Source organism: Mixophyes fleayi, chromosome 12 (assembly GCF_038048845.1).
Source record: "Mixophyes fleayi isolate aMixFle1 chromosome 12, aMixFle1.hap1, whole genome shotgun sequence".
Taxonomy (NCBI): Eukaryota; Metazoa; Chordata; class Amphibia; order Anura; family Limnodynastidae; genus Mixophyes; species Mixophyes fleayi.
The window spans coordinates 71,781,096-71,797,543 of record NC_134413.1 but is presented as its reverse complement, the minus strand read 5'-3'; the positions used below and the strand labels follow the sequence as shown (position 1 = coordinate 71,797,543).

The window sequence follows — 16,448 nt, the reverse complement described above, 5'->3', positions numbered from 1 at the left end:
TGAAGACTGATCCTTTGGGTAGGGGGCGGTGGATTACCTAGCATCGTAATCAGGATATTGCAGTTTGCCCGCTTGAGTTTACAAGATTGTATAGAGATATGTCCCCTGCTCCTGGTGGTAATTGGCTTAGGCACCATGATAGGTACCCCCTTACGAAGGTCCAGTTTTCCGCGGTCTTTAAGAATTGTATTGCTAAACATGGATTGGATACAGCAGACTATGGGACTCATTCTTTTAGAATAGGAGCGGCTACAGTAGCGGCGGAGGAGGGTGTGTCGGAACAGAGTATCGTGGCTTCGGGTAGGTGAAGGTCTAAGTGTTTCAAACAGTATGTTAGGCCAGCTGTTGCGCTTTAGGCTTAATAATGCAATGTGGTAAGGCTGACCCATGACATGCGTTGCTTGTCTTGTTAAAAGGAGGCGTGGAGGGATTTGCCATTTCTTTTCCCCGGGGGCCTGATTGGCTTGTGGCACCCCGGGGTTTCCGGTTTTAGCTCCGCATGCGTCACCCTGCGTTGCGCGCAAATATATAGTAGTTTCTTTCTCTAATACCATGTATTATGTCTTGAAATTTGTTTTATGTGCATTTTACTCCATGTTGCAGGTTTACGGCAGGATGGGAAGCATTTTTGGCTGGTCGGCCATTCATTTGTTTTTTGGGCCGGTAAGAGTGGTCCTGCTCATGATTTGAGCAAATTTCCCCTGGCAGATTCAGTTAGATGGTTAGGTTTTAGGGGTTTACGTTGGGCGACGCTATTAAAGATTCTAAGGGATAGCGAGATAAAGTTTGGGTGCCCTTCAGTGCTTATAATCAACACTCTAGGCACCCAACCACCATGGCATTACTAGTGTTCTGTATTTAATAAATAGGCCTTCTTACCCCAACCAGAACTAAAATTAAATTAATAGCATTCTCAGCATTAGCAGTTAAACAAACCCAACCCCCCCCCCCCCCACCCAACCAGTCCAAAACAATAAATTAGTAGACATTTAATAATTAGGATATTTTACCCCAACCAGCCCGGCATTAAATTAATATACTTAAATACTTAAATAAATACTTAAATTTAATAAATAAGCCTCCTACCCCCCAAACAGCCCCAACCTTAAATTAATAGCTCCCATGTTTAATAATTAGGCCTCCTCCCCCCTAAAAACCCCAACAGTATATTCTTAGTGTTTATGTTTAATAAATAAACTTCCTTCCTCCCAACCTTCCCCAACATTAGATTAATAACAATCCGATTTGATTTTTAAATCAATTTCACCCCCACCAGCCCAAAAATTAAATTAATAGCATTTCCATTTATTAAAAGGTCTATTTCACCCAACCAGCCTCAATATCAAGTTCATAACGTAATATTTTCCACCATATTTAATTGCAGATGTGCTGTAAACAACATACTTTGCATTGCTGGGGAATGGGGTATTTTCTGTGGTAAAGAGCTGGCTAAGTCCTGATGATCTAGCAGCTTCAACCTTTTCTTTTGGGCTGGAAAATGTTGTTGCAGCTCTTGTTGTCTAGCAGCTTGGGTCTTTTCCTCTAGACTGCCACTCCTGTAGCATGTAGTCTGACAGCTTGACTCTGGGTAATGGGGATGACAAAAACCTGTCCACATCCCATGACCAAGATCGTTTCCCAGGAGCACATCTCACATTTATTTGCCAGCTCCCGAATCGAGACGTACCCTCACCGTGGGCACTTCGAGTCCATCTGGAACTGTGACTTTGGCAGTCTAGCCTGGCAATGCTGCAGCAGGTTCAGCAAGAATGGGGGGGCTCACCACAGTGATTGAGGTCCCTGAGACTCTCAGGCCTTCTCCCTGCAATGGTCCAACTTGGGTGCTTCCACCTCTTTTTGGGTGTCTTTTTGGCCTCTTCACTGAGTCACTTTTCTCTGTGACATACGCCACTGGACTTTCTGGGGCAAGAACAATCTTTTTAGGCCCACCTCCCTTAGTCGGGTATGCAAGTCAGCCTGTGGGACAGTCTGGCCTTAGGTGACCGGTTTTCCCACAGCCATAACACTTCCTATCCAGTCTAGTCTGATGACTTCCAGGAACAGGGTGGAATTGCAGCTAGCTACAAGCACCTGGGTTAGTGGCTACAGTTAGGATCTGCCTCATGATGCTGCTTTAGCTCCTGCCTCTGGGACTATATTTATTATTATATTGACCCTGCAGTACCTGTGAACCACCAGAGGTGCTGTTATTCTGCCTTCTCTTCTCACTATAAGGGACTACTAGCTGCACTATGTTAATCATTCGCACCTGATTGTCTCCTATATATGCCTGCCTCTCCCAGTTTCCTTTGATGGTCATTAATGTTTCTGTGCCTGTAATGTTTATTTACCCTTGGACTAACTGCCTTGCTTTTTCTCTTTTCCTGTGGAAATCCTTGCTTAGCCAGTTTCTGCTTTTCTGTAAGCATTTAGCATTCATCTCTATCTTGTCACTTGGAGGTAAACCTGATATTTGCCTTATACCTGGAAGTCTGTTTATTCACTGATCTGGCCTGTGTTTAACTTGCATCACATGGACTGTGTTTTTCACTACATTAAACAGTTTAATACTTTCAATATATTTCTGGCTCTGTGGCTTTAATTACAAGGACCTAGTTTGTGCAACAGGATTGTAACTACTTGCTTGGCGGAGTGATCAACAGCAGAGGGATGTTCTTCAATTCATAAAATTCTTTGGTGTTGGCTGCTAGACTGGCGCTTCTGCCAGGGTGGCCAAACCACTACATTTTGATTTGCCAACTGGTCCGCTACTTCAAATATTATTGTGTTGTGGTCCAGTACCAATTTTTTCACCCTCTGTGTGCACCGGCGAGACAACTGCTCCCTGCAAATTAAACCATTTAAATCCACCCAGGTCTTGACACCAGATCCATTCATACATCTCATCACGAACTGCCACAGCTGGTTAGCAAATTCCTCATGGTTGATGAGAAGGCTTCTGCCAGATCCTCACATTTCTGCCAGTAGGTTCCTGGGGTAATAATGTAGCACTTAAAGAGAACTTTCTTTACCACTTCAGAGTCTGCACAGTCATCTGGGGTCAATACACAATAGGCCTCTAATGCACGCCCTTGCATTGTAAGGACCAAATAATTGACCCACTCCTTTTTGGACAAAGCATGGAGTTTAGAAATCATTCCAAACACCTGCAAGTGTAGATCACTGTCTCCAACACCGTCCTCAAATTCGGTAAAGTGACAGGACCCAAATCATGGTGCAGCAGATAATGACTTTTTACTGTACAATTTTTCTTGCTTTGCACAGGATTTCAAGATCTACCTTGGACATTGCGGTGTAGTTAACCATCTTTTGCATTCCCTTGTGTGGAAGGAGCTCTTCACTTGAGTAACTCGGCTCTCCAAAAAAACACCCTAGCATTATCAAATTGCTTGCCACCAGTTATAAACTGTGACTGGATGGGCTTACTCTGCTACCCAGTGTTTGGAGAGGGAGATCTTAAACAGTTTAGTTGGGTTTCCTTCTTACTGTCTGTATCTGGCTGTTACTGACCACTTCTACTGGTGTCACCTGTCAGCAGATATTCACCGACTGTGAATGCCAACTGCACATGAGTTGTAGGAGAATAGTGTTGCCACCAGCTGTCCCCAGGCTCTTTGAGCTCCAGTATGGTGCCCTGCAGACTGGGACTCCTGGATTCATGTGTGAATCTAGGAGGCGCCTCTGCAAGTCTCTTCCAGAAGCCACTGAACTACAGCTGCCAGCGGAGTTTACACACAGAGAGCTCCAGGCTCCTACTTTATTTAGGGGCTGCTCCTGCAGCCCCCACTGTACCATCAGGGATTGAAGACCCCTCCGACACTCCAGTCATCCTGTACTTACAAATGGGAACCGGAGTGGAGGAATTAAAGCTCTGGCTGAGCTCCGATCCTCACTGGACCAGCAGTGGGTCGAGAAGCAATTTCTTTTGTTTTATACACATTTGAAATAACATTTTATAAACACACATATCACTTTATACATTTCTACTCCTGGGCTAACCCTTTCATCGCAAATATCTACATTTATATATTTATTAAAATACACTTTAAAATACATTGCACCTCCAGCACATAGCACTGGGGGGCTAACCCAATTGGCACCGCAGCATTGGAAGGGTTAATCTTTACACGGATGGGAAACCAGCCACAGGGTATGGTAAAATCTACTAACTACATCTTATTAAGATCAGAATTATGCAATCACTCTGCCAGTGTGTTAAAATTTAATATAATCCTACTTTGTTGTACAGTATCTGACAGTTCGCATTTTCCCAAGAGTCATATATATAAAACTTCCAAGTTCAAATATAATATATATTTTCTATACTTTCCGATGCCTTGTTTTTTATATGATATTATACTTTCTTCACATTCCTTACATTGTACTACCACATAATTAATTATACTTTTATTAAAATAACCAATTGTTTAGTAATTCCCATGATGTTCATTATTCATTTTGTACCTCAGAGACAACAAAATTTAATCTGTAGGAATGAAACATGTTAAATGTTATCTAGATGTAAAATAAATTCCCTGATTAAGTAGATACAGTGTTTCTAGAGTCTTATTCTTTGTCTTAAACTGATTTGGATATTCCAGTCCTCATGTTCTCTCCAATCTATTAACTGCTACAGCTGCTGTACACGTGTATGCTGGTGCCCTATCGTGTATATATATTCTTTAAAAGTCCCTTTCTGTTGAATATTGTGATGACAAGACAATACACTGTCATGATAGTGATATGCTGCAGCAGAGGAGCACCTAAATCTGCATTACCACCTAATTGTTGCATGTTATCATGTTACTCACCTGCTCCTCCTCTCTCTGGAGCCCCGGGGCCTGCTCCATGCACAAGTGTTTCCCGTGGTTCCGTGGTTCCTCTCACAATTCTGACTAAATTGACATTTTGGCGCAGGGCCAAATTAAGCGATCGACTCACCCCGCCCCCTTTTGATCTCCCCGAGGTAGAAGTATGAGTAAGCAGGATGATCAATCAGGAGTTGCAGTCATGGAGATTGTGGCTTCTGATTGGACCTCCTGCTCACAAGCCACTGCCACAGCCATATGTACATGGAGGAGACAGAAACGAAGGTGTCCCGGGAAAAGCGGCTGCATAGAGCAGACCCTGGAGCTGGAAAGGGGCAAATAAGTAACATGTAACAATTATTTGATAATGCAACTTTAATCTCAATTATGTCAAGGCTTTTTAGGTGGTTTCACTATACCCAATGTATTGTTTTTAGTGACAAAGCCCTGTATAAAATAAAATCCTTTCAGAAGCATAATTAAAGGGGTTTCCAACCATCACATGTATTTAATGGCTTGTATAGGCTTTACTCCAAGTTTTAGTAAATACACAATTTTTACGTCCTGGTTTCCCTCTGTACGTTTAACCCGTGTGGTGATACCACGGGGCAGAGCTGTGTGTTTGTGTTGCTCTGCTCTGCTTTCTGTATAATTGTATCCAGTGAGCAGCTTTATGTTGTATCCTGGGGTAAGAAAATAATCCACTCTCCCTGATGTTATAAATACATGGCTAAAATCACGGAAGGAGGCTACTAAGAAAATAAATGCTTGTAGTAACATTTTCAGGATGGTGTGTACAAGATAAAATAAAGCAATCTGAAGGTGGAACAAACAAGCAAAACATCGCACAGCTGGTATTTCAGTACATAGACATCAAACTAGGTGGAGCTTGATCTGCTCTAGTGGGGAATGCAAAATATCTTTACCATCGTTGTATAAAGGAAATGTATATATTGGGGCTCATTTAGAGTTAGACGTACGTCATTGTTTGCATAAGATGTGTATTTTCATACTGCAACGATTCCAAAATCCAGAAAGTATATGTCCATATATAGAGTTATTTATATCGCTGACATCCGTCCGCCTTTGTCTGGAAAAGCAGAATAAGGATGTGCAGGGACTAGCATGCATGGGCTGAGCACAGTATGGGTGGGTTCATGTAATTGTAACATAACATCTGCAAATACGCCTTTTAGGGCTCGATCCTCATGCAGGTATTAGATTTTTGGTGCAGGTATATGATGATGACTATCAGCCCTATTTAGCTGTTTCTAATTTGCTGATTGAGTATTGCGTAATTGACATTTCCATTTTTAATTACATTTTATATCTGCACCCCACTGTATCGGGGGGGGGGGGGGGGGTAGGGGCAGACCTACACTGGTCACAAAGAAACTGTTTTTGAGCTGCAGGCGCCTTGAGACTCAACATCAATGAGTAAATCCACTTTTTTGTGTACATTATTTCCAACGTACGTTTGGTGCGCAAATGCGTCCAACTCTGAATAAGCCCCATTATGTCTTTACTGTACTAGTTATGATTTTGTTGTATATGTTGTTATGTGTACACTGTGCATGTGGTTATTTTACCATTTCCATGCAATACATTTTCTAATGAAAGAATTGTGTCTGTGTTTTTCTTCTTACTGTAGCAATAACTAGATATTTATGTGGATAAGAAATTCCCTTGCTATGGGCATATTTCAAAAGAGCTTTATTCACTACACAGAGAGAGAGGGATGCAACACTTTTTATTGTAGCTATTTGTTTGACTGTACAAGTCAGCTTCCCTTAGGCAAAATAGATGTACACTGGGACCAGTACCTGTGCAATACCTGTCATCAATACCAATTGCAAAATCAGGACAATTTAAGCCAATTGCCAATCCACTCAAACCATGCACAGTTTGCCAGGAGTTCCCCCCGATCAGCCCAAACACCTTTCCTAGTAGGTTCAGCCTATTTGACCAACACAAATTGTGACTGTTCAAGGAAAGGTAGGTGAGGTCTAAGGTTAAGGCAGCTCAGGGGTTATGGCTGCCCTATCACCTCCTCCAGGTAAATCTTGGTCCTGCTCAGAATGTGGGAAATGTTTTTCTAAAATATTACTTCTTAAGTATCAGAGAAGCCATACCGTAAAGAAACCATATTACAGAATGTTGGCAATATTTAGCACATAATTCACTTCTTGTTGCGCACCATACAGGAGAAAGACCATGTCATACAGGAGAGATATTCTTGCTCTGAATGTGGTAAATGTTTTACACATATTCCAAATTGTTAAATATCAGAGAAATCACTTAGGGAACAGCCAAATTCATGTGCTGATGTGGGAAAGGGTTTCAAAGTAATTCAGAAAGGTATTGTATGTCAGAGAAGTAATGAAGGGGAGAAACGTTATTTTATGCCCTGAATATGGGCATGTTTTACAAGTTCTTGCTGTCTGGATGTCCCATGTGGCTATAAATGAGGTTGGGATTTCCTGCAATGGGTTGGCAGTGGTCTTCTCCTGGGCCTGCTGTGGTGTTGGTAGGAGCAAGAAAGGGAACATGCTGGCAGTTTATTGATGGCCAATGTATGTGGCCCCATGCAGACTCAGACATGAATATTCAGCTGTGGTGGAGGGCAGCCGCTTGCTAAGTGTTTTTAAGATCGGAAGACAGTTCAGGCATGGGAAACCTGCTTGAAAAAGACATAAATTAAATATAGATACAAAGCATCCCTGACTTAGGAGACATCCAGACAGGGAGGCAGCATTATTATTGGAGAATGGGTTTAAGAATGTTTTTAGAGTTCCTTATAGGGAGTCCAAAGAGTTGAAACTGTACGGATATTTGATGTCAGCCATGCATTATGCACTGTAAATGGTCCCTAAAACAAAGCCCAGAATATTCAGCCTGATTCATCATTTGTCAATTCCAAAGAAAGATTCGGTGACTAATGGGATCAGTAAGGAGACATGTTCTGCATCATACACCTCACTTGATGCGGCCATTCTGTAAGAGGTATCTTCCTGAAGCTTTCACCTCCTTAAAAGAGTGGGTGCTAAGGGGGGAAATGGGAATCAAGTCAGTTATCCACTATCTGGACATTTTTCTTTTCATGTGACGAGACCAGCGTCTTATGAAAACCTATAATGAATGGGGATAGTATTGGGACAGTCATGCTCCTCAGATTTTGATGATCAGTGTCAGGACACCAGGGCATTAGAGTCAAGGCCCACAGAGTAGCCCTGGTACCTTGGTGTTCTTTGGATCACGCAGACAAAGAGGAGTGGTAGCTATAATAGTACCTTTATTACAGAAGGTGCAAACACAACTGTAACACAATAACTATATTAAATCGCCAACATCTAAAAACCTCCCCAACACATCCCCAGATAAAGATATGAGGAACCGTTACATATGTTTAAACAGTATTTCTTTGGCCGGGCTAAGTTGTAAAAAAGTCTCTGGTCCTGATGCTTTTGTCACAATAGCTCAGTACTCAGGTCTTTCAGATTCCTCCGATTTCTACACTTCTAAGCTTGCTGGTCCTGGCCTCCCGGCCTTATGCTCACTACCGAGATGTTAGCAGCCTGGACCCCTGTCACCCTACTCCTGTAGGCACACCAGGGGGTAAATGTATCAAGCTGAAAGTTTTCCGGCGGGTTTGAAAAACCAATCAGATTCTAGCTATCATTTATTTAGTGCATTCTACAAAATGAAAGCTAGAATCTGATTGGTTGCAATAGGCAACATCTCCACTTTTCAAACCCGCCGGAAAACTCTCAGCTTGATACATTTACCCCCAGATGTGCAGACTCACAAGCAGCTCCCATTGGGGCAGAGTTATACTGTTGCACGATGTTCAGCCAAAGATGTGCCTAGATGTAAAATTGTAATCAGGACACACGTTGGAGCTGGTAGGAGACAGATCTTCAATACCAAGCTCAGGATATCCAATAAACAACCCTTGGTCTCCTTGCAGGCTCTTTTTAAACAGTTCAGAATACCCACAGGTGAAATCCCGTCCTGTAAGGTTATCCCAAGTCCATACAGAATGCCATTGGCTCCCAAATCAGGGGTTGGATATGCGAGTGGAGAGAAGTCATCCCCACATGGGTTTCCCCCCAGCTGGTCTAGTGCATAGTAGTCTGACACAGTCCTAGAGAGAACAATAGAGTAGCAAACTGGTTACTGCAGGGCTTAATCCCAGATGATGAATAGCAACTTCCTGTTTCAATCCCTTCTATACATTTATGTTGTGAAAGGGGCTCCAGCTTCTCCAGACTTCCTGTCCTCACTAAGGGAGGGGGTAACTGGCCAGGATATAGTCCAGCAGACAATTTGTAGTCCAAAAGAGGCACATGGAGCCCACCTGGATATATATTTATGAACCTGTAGTTTTAGTCCATTGACTCTTCATTCAGAACCATATTATGAAATCCATATACTTCAACCAAATGAATCCACAGAGTCTTTATTATTATTATTTTTATTATTATTATTATCATTTATTTGTAAGGCGCCACATGGTTTCCACAGCGCCGTACACAGTACAAACAGTAGACCATACAGGGCAAAACAGTACAGAACATTAAACATAAAATACCAATACTTCGTAAACTCCGGGCAGGCAAATACAGTAGAGACGGAGTGGAAGAACAGGTATGGAGACAGGAGGAAAGAGGGCCCTGCTCATACGAGCTTACATCCTAAGGGAGGGTGGACAGAATCAGGCACAGAAGGGAGCCAGTGAGGCAAAGGGGAGAACCGAAGAGATGAGAGGTTAAGTGGATGGTTGGTAGGCCTTAAGAAACAGGTGAGTTTTAAGTGCCCGTTTGAAGGAGCACAGGTTGGGTGAGAGACGGATGGAGCGAGGGAGGTCGTTCCAGTGAAGGGGGGCAGCGCAGGAGAAGTCTTGGATTCTAGAGTGGGAATTATATGTGCCAAATGGGGATAACAATATATCCAAATACTAGTGACCAGATACATACCTTTGTATGGGGGGATTGTAACTGTAATCCTATCTCGGCACAATCAGCTTTTCTGTATCACTTTCAGTTTATATCTATTGTCAGACAGTGCATGGGGAAGCTGGGGGGGTCAGTGGCAGAATATGGGTTACACTCCTTCCTGATTGGGACAGTAATGGAGGCTGTCAGCTGGGGCTGAAGTGACAAGATGATTATGTATATAGGGAAATGGGAATCAAGTGGTTTCAGATCTTATGTAAAGCTCCAGTTTCTACTATAAAGATTTAAGAAAAGGAGGTAGGAGATGTATTTCCAATTTGGAAAATCCCTCCACCTCTACCCCAGTCCCTCTCCCTTCTCCCCCTCATCATAAAAAATTAAAAAATAAAACAGCAGTTTTATTTCTATTTGTTATATATATCCAACCTTACATGGTCTATCTTTGGTACGGGAAAAGTCCTCACTTGTACACTCACCACGTAGGCCGTTAATTCCCAACTACCAATTGGAATGTGACATAGAATATAATCTATATTTCTATAGTCATTTGTATTTTTGCTTTGTTTTGTTTTATTTTATTTTTTGTTTCCTCTCCGATTTTTAGATTGTGTAACCTTGGTTCTTATTTAATGTCAACAACATGTACGGTTGTGCTGTATATTGATATCTATCTGCTGTTACAAATAAAAAGTTAAAAGAAAAGGAGGTAGAAGGGGGATGAGATGTTGGGGTAGAAGGTGTGAGAGACAGAAAACACTAAGATAATGTGGTGAAGGTACGAGGACATGGTGGAGTATACAGAGAGTACCCCAGGAAGAAGAGGAGAGTGGACAAGGGAATAGTCAAGGAAAATAAGATGGTAAAGTGGTGGATACCTAGTAGTATAGCTCGGAGTATGGTAGGCTCAACTAAAGGAATGTGTAATTTAATCAATTAAGAAAGATCTAACTAAGTATTCATAATGCACAAGACGAAAGCCAGAAAAAGAGTTAAAATATTATATGTATGTAAATTAAATGATCCTTTAATGAGAATTAATGACACAGTGCAGCAGGTGGGAAATAATATCACACAAAGAGAGTTATAGAGGCCGATACCCTGTACCTGTTCTACTAACAACTACCACAACTACCACTGGTAGTTCTCCTGAACATGATCAATAAATAAATGATGATGATGATCCAGCTGGAAGCAGGAAGACACAGAAGAGAAATGAAAGGCCAGGCAATGCCTTAATTTATGGTGAGTCATAATTATAGGTTACACTGATAATACTTCTCTAAATGATTAATTAGAGAATCCAATACACAATACATAATGTGATAAAAAGTAGCACTTAACTTAATACATTAATAACAGCAACTCTGCAGACATGTTGCCCTGTTGGAATCGCTCATACAGAGCAGACTGGCGCAATATTCACGCATGTGGGAATCAAGGAAGGAAAAATGACTGGTTTTATATATATATATATACATAAATATACATAAATATTTAGATAGATAAATGTGTGTGTGTGTATATATATATATATATATATATATATATATACAAGTTAACCCGTGCATGATACTCATGCATTCTAGTCAAATCAAGCTACTTAAGGTCTTAAAAAGGTTCTTGTCATGCATTTGGACCTAGCCCAGGCCTCCTCAGGGGAAGAGCGTTAGTTCCCGACGCAAGCGGCCTTTTTAATGTGTGTTCATGAGGTAAAATTACCTCACGAAAATAAGTTTGAGCCCTACCAAATTTCAGCCCTTTTTGAATTTTTTTTCCCACACACACTAAGAATTTAGTAGGTCAGTGTATAACTCTGCCCAGAAGGTGGCGCTGCAACTTGTTTTTTTTTTCCACACACAGACGCCACTAAGCATTTATATATTATATATATATATAAATATATATATATATATATATGTAACTACATGATGATATTCACATTTCAATATCGATCAATCCAATCTGTAGGGAACATTTACTTCCATTTATTGTATGATTCTCACTAACACCAGAGGAATAATATATTGCAATAAATTGGAGATATGAGAGAAGAGACAGAGATTGTCCTGTCTATATTTTTCCCATTAACATTGTTCCATTCTCAAATAGCTCTGAAGCAATAACTAGGAGTTAATTGCTGGATGTCACCTCTCTCCTGATGATAGTTTTCAGTTTTCCGGTCATTGAAAGAGCAGCGCTTATAAGTCTGCCATAAGAAGATATCCCAACAGCGGCCACAGTGTTTGTGTGTACAACCAACAACTCTATAACGTGACGCGTTTCTCCGCCTCCAAGTGAAATATTTTCAGAAGGATGGAGCCAAAATTCTGCTTGGAAATCTAAAAGTATATTGGCCAATCAGTAAGGGCCATCAATGAATCCAATTAGAACTCAGATCTTACATACATTTATGTATATGTCGTATGTAAGATCTCAGTTTTCTATGTTTATCTAAAGAGACTGCAGCAGCTTTACATACACAAGGATTTATATTTATTATATCTTGTGCACATGTATCCTCTATTTATCTATTTTGGGAAAAAGGCTCTTCTGGGAAACTCTATTTTTATGTCTTGCTATTCAGAATCATCACATGCAAAAATGTATATTTTGGGTATTTTTGCCCTGTGATTTCAGAAGCACACTCCAATGCATGCAATGTGTGCCTTGGCCATGCCCATTACTGGTGCTGAACAGAACCAGTTGCAAACAAAATTGCAATCTGGCAAATCATTTCTCAAGCCCAGTAACAACATGACTGTGGGCTGTCATTTGTGCCAAAACACCTTTAAGGTCATCATACAAAATGGCCTCTCTGAAATGTTACACCGCTCTCTAACACGCCTTGGTGAACTATGAATTACTCGGTGTACTCTCTCTTTTCCTGCTGCTTCTCATCCTGCTCCAAAAATCATCCTTCTTCTCCTTCTACAGGACAAATCCACTGACCACTAGCATAAGGTCAACTAGCTCTCTTATCATTTCCTATCATGTCCATCTTGTACACCTACAACAAACTTGACTTAAACACAGATCTAATATTTAATATCTATTTTTAATATTTTATTAATATTTATTTTATTTAATATTTTTAATATTTTAATATTTATTTTTAAGACATCAGACAACTCACACAGGTGATAAATCATTTACATGTTCTGAGTGTGGGAAATGTTTTGCAGAGAAATCAAATCTTGTTTTACATCAGAGAACTCACACAGGTGAGAAACCGTTTACATGTTCTGAGTGTGGGAAATGTTTTACACAGAAATCAAATCTTGTTAAACATCAGAGAAGTCACACAGGTGAGAAACCGTATACATGTTCTGAGTGTGGGAAATGTTTTGCAGAGAAATCAAATCTTGTTAAACATCAGAGAAGTCACACAGGTGAGAAACCGTATACATGTTCTGAGTGTGGGAAATGTTTTGCAGAGAAATCAAATCTTGTTAAACATCAGAGAAGTCACACAGGTGAGAAAATGTTGGAAATGTTTTACACAGAAATTTAAACTTGAACATCAAAAATTTCACACAAGATAAAAGCAATTGGAAATGAAACAAGTTTTCCGCAATTCTCCAAATATTGTGAAATCAGTTAACTGTTAATGTAAATTAAACAATTGATCCATGTGTGTGTGTATATATAATACATATATATAGTTCAGTCGTCCACAATATTAATATCGCTGACAAGTGAAGTGAATAACAGTTATTATCTCGTTATAATGGCACCTGTTAAGTGGTGGGATATATTAGACAGCAAGTCAACACTTAGTTTTTGAAGTTGATGTGTTGGAAGCAGGAAGAATGGGTATGCGTAAGGATCTGAGCGACTTTGACAAGAGTCAAATTGTGATGGCTAGATGACTGGGTCAGAGCATCTCCAAAACGACAGATCTTGTGGGGTGTTTGCGGTATGCACTGGTTAGTACCTACCAAAAGTAGTCCAAGAAAGGACAACCGGTGAACCAACGACAGGGTCATGGGCACCCAAGCGCATGGGGAGCATAGGCTAGCCTGGCTGGTCCGATCCCATAGAAGAGCTACTATAGCACAAATTTCTGAAAAAGGTAATGCTGGCTATGATAGCAAGGTGTCAGAACACACAGTGGATCGAAGGTTGCTGCCTATGGGGCTGTGCAGCCACAGAACGGTTAGAGAGCTCATGCTGATCCACCACCAAAATGCCTACAATGGGCAAGTGAGTGCCAGAACTGGACCATGGAGCAATAGAAGACGGTGGCCTTGTCTGATGAATCGCATTTTCTTTTACATCATGGATGGCCAGGTGCGTGTGCATCGTTTAATATGGGGAAGAGAAGTCACCAGGATGTACAATGGGAAGAAGGCAAGCCGGTGGAGGCATTGTGATACTCTAGATTATAATCTACTGGGAAACATTGGGTCCTGGCATTCATGTGGGTGTTACTTTGACACATACCACCTACCTAAGCTTTGTTGCAGACCAAGTACACCCCTCCATGGCAGCGGTATTCCCTGAATGTAGTAGCCTGTTTCAACAGGATAATGCACCCTGCCACATTGCAAAAAGTGTTCAGGAATGGGTTGAGGGACATGACAAAGAGTTCAAGGTGTTGACTTGGCCTCCAAATTCCCTAGATCTCAGTCCATTCGAGCATCTGTGGAATATGCTGTAAGAATAAGTCCAAGCCTTGGAAGCCCCACCTTACAACTTACAGTACTTAAAGGATCTGCTAACGTCTTGGTGCCACATCCCACAGGACACCTTCACAGGTCTTGTGGAGTCCATGCCTCACATGGTCAAAACAGTTTTGTTGGCACAAGGGGAGGGGGACCTACATAATATTAGGCAGGTGGTTTTAATGTTGTGGCTGTGTATATGGGTTATGTTGCCCTTATCTAATTTGCGAACGAGACAGGTGTGCACCACAATAAGCTAACTGGTGCCGTGCACGGAATTGTTATGGCTGCCACTTGTAAGAAATTGTTAAGCCACATATATGAGGTCTCTTAGATCCTCTGCCTCTGTTTCTGATATATTTTACAGGTAATGTGAGGCATTCCTAGATGTTTACTTGGTGCAATCACGAACGATCTGCACTTAATTCTCAAGCCGCGCATGCGCACTGATGAATATGAACTGTGCATGTGCAAAATGGCCACCAGCTATAGTATAAGTAATAAATGCACATATAGGTGAATTTGTTCTCCTGATAAAGTCTCTAGTAGACGAAACGTGTTGAGGTCATTACATGTGATATATTTCTCAAACTTTCTCTGTATCCAATATTGGAATTGAACCACCAGTAATTCAATCTTTTGTTTTCTGACTCCACTGAGTGGTGATCAGGGGACGGGTGGCAAATTTTAGCCCTGGGGGGAAACCTCGATTCAACAGCCTATTAGGACCATTTTAAAGGGAAAAAAAGGCTAGTGGCTAAGTGATCCAGCCCAAGGTAGCCCATTATGTGACCGGCCCGGTGGGCAGGTGCCCCCCAACCTAGCCTGCCCCTGGTGGTGATTAATGACAGTGAGTACTGGTATAATTACACCTTGATTACAGATAAGACTTTGATTCTTTTATTTTTTGTGAATGTGCAATTTTTATATTATTCAATAAATTTGTTTTTATGAAAAGATACTATATGGGATTTCTCATTCTTTATATCTATGTATGGTGTGAACTAGACAAGCAATATTGAGCCAACAGGAACCTGTACAGATAAGCAAAATAATTTATATTTATCTGGTACACATAGTATATGTGGTTTGGTGTGAAATAATATAAATAATTATATATATATATATATATATATATATATATATATATATAATTATTATATATTATATATGTGCTTGGGCGCTCACAAGTATATGTAGGTTAAGAGACCAGTGGAAGTCTTCAAAAAGCAACACTTCCCAGCTGGATAATATATAACACATAGTGTAGTATGTTCACACTTAAATATCCTCCACCCAGAAGAGCATTAAAGTCCAAAGACTAACGATTTTTCTTGTACAATAACTGGTGTTCAGTTCCTAGTGGTGCAGTTGTCTCTGGAAACCAGTGAACCACGTGTAGGTGAATGGGGTAACCCCCTTATATAATGTGCTTCCTTAAAAGCTTCTTGTTTAATTGCGTTGTATTCTCTACATTGATCTTCATAGAGTCTTCTTTCAGTATATAGCTCCCAATATGGAAATGTGAAAAAAGACCTAAAAATATCTACTGCATTATTCTTTATTACACCGATACCAAATATTTAAAAATACACTCACGTTCCATATAGATAAAAACTGGTGCACAAATAGGTACCATCTACATAAATATAGGGTGGATGACCCTACCACAAAGCTCACACGAAGACTCGGGAGGAAGGTAAAGCTGAAATTAGTCCCGGAATTCTCCTTCCAATCACCAACCAAGTGAACGTCCTGGTCAGCGAGGAATCACCACAGTGACCAACGCGTTTTGAATTTGAGTCTTTCTCAATGTTACTAATTGTCTGACTTTTTAAAGTGTATAGCAGCCAATAAAGTGCCGCCGTGGAGACAAAGATCCTGTACGGAAGTCGTCGCTTAACTCGCAATGAGGCTTGTAGGAAATTCAAAGTGAGGCTGCATTCTTTTAGATGGAGTCAAAAATGAGGTTTGGATTTAGAACCAGATTTAATGCATAT

At 40.9% G+C, this 16,448-nt stretch overlaps 1 pseudogene; it reads left to right on the top strand.

Annotated features, from left to right (window-relative positions):
• LOC142108364 (uncharacterized) overlaps positions 1 to 16,448 on the top strand; it is a 159,526-nt pseudogene that overhangs the window by 39,152 nt on the left and 103,926 nt on the right.